This window comes from Microtus oregoni, unplaced genomic scaffold (genome assembly GCF_018167655.1).
Source record: "Microtus oregoni isolate MIOR12 unplaced genomic scaffold, Mior012 000050F_ref0000143, whole genome shotgun sequence".
Lineage (NCBI taxonomy): Eukaryota > Metazoa > Chordata > Mammalia > Rodentia > Cricetidae > Microtus > Microtus oregoni.
In genome coordinates, this window is record NW_024543256.1 from 11,115,656 (window position 1) to 11,117,102 (window position 1,447).

The following is a 1,447-nucleotide window of genomic DNA, read 5'->3' on the forward strand; positions in this document are numbered from 1 at the left end:
AGCCCCATTCCAGACCCATAGGCCGTGTGGATTTGGGGCAGCACTGTGTTTTAACCAATGCCAGATTATTCTCATGCACATTCTGATTTAAGAACCACTGGTAAATGTCTTAACTATTTTAACTTTGTGGTGATTAAGTGGACTTTTCAAAGACTAGTACAACATTTGCAGTTTTGGGGATGTCAATGTATAGATGACAGGTAGTTTGTTACTATGTGTAACATCTGTAATTCAGTTCCCTTCTTAATGATAACATTTCTTAGTTTAATTTTTCAAGAGGGCCATAATATAATTATCAGTTCCTAGGGGCAAATCTCCTTTAGGTGAGGGTGCGCATAAGTCATGCATTGCTGTTTACAATAGTGCCTTCATTAGGTTTAGTTCTGATTTCATTAATTATTAATACAAAGGTATAAGCAAAGGCCCTAATCTTTTTCAGTTATATGTGGGGTTTTTTTTGTCTTTCTATACTTTATGTCAAGTGAGAATCACTTCTGCAAGTAATAACTACTGAGAAAATAATGGCTACACTAGCAAAATTTTAGACTTAATGCCTTATTGATTAATTTTCAAATGGAGATTCCAACTAAGCAGTGGTAGCATATCAAACTTTCCCATTGCATCCTTACATTTTAGGCTGTCAGATAATCTCCAAACTGGATCATTTATCTATCAGAAAACACCCAAATTTTTATGCAGAACATCTCCAATGTTATACATTTCATTTGCCAGCTTGCAGGCATGTGAACAGGCTAATGTTCCTTAACTGCGAAACCACTTAGAGTTCTACCAACCTTCAGAAAGCGCTGTGAGTGGAGTATAGAAAGCACCTTTGTGGGTTCCTGATAGGACTCCAAGTCTAAATGTGAAATCATGGAGTTTCTTTAATGGTTTCAAAGAATTCATGATCATGAACTTAGAAATAGTCTGATTCCTTTACCACATGTGTTAGGGCATTCACGTGGGCTAGAGAAGATGGAAACAGAGACTGACAGGTGACTTGCTTTCTGACTTTCATTTTTATGACAGCATTTGGAAGGCAAGCTGATTGTGTAATCCATGTTTCGAAAAGACTGCAGAGTTCAGAGGTTGATAGGCTCTCAACAGTATTTAAGTTTAGTTCTTCAAAAAGATTGACAACTTAAATTTCCTTCATTTTCAGTTGGTATAAGGGCTTAAATTTGAATAAATTAAAGGTGAAGATTTAATCCTGGTGTGTTAGAACACACTTTTAATCCAAGCATTCAGGAAGCTGAGCTGGGATAACAAGTTCAAAGCCAGCCTGGGCTGCATAGTGCTACTGAAATTTTGTATACCTTTAAAAGTTTTATTTTGCTTCCTTGAAGGCTAACGAATTGAAACTGAGAGGAAAGACTCGTGCTTTGCAGCATTGCTGAGCTCTGTGCTCCGGCCTCCTCAAGTGAAAGGATGGCTGTGTGCTTTCAGC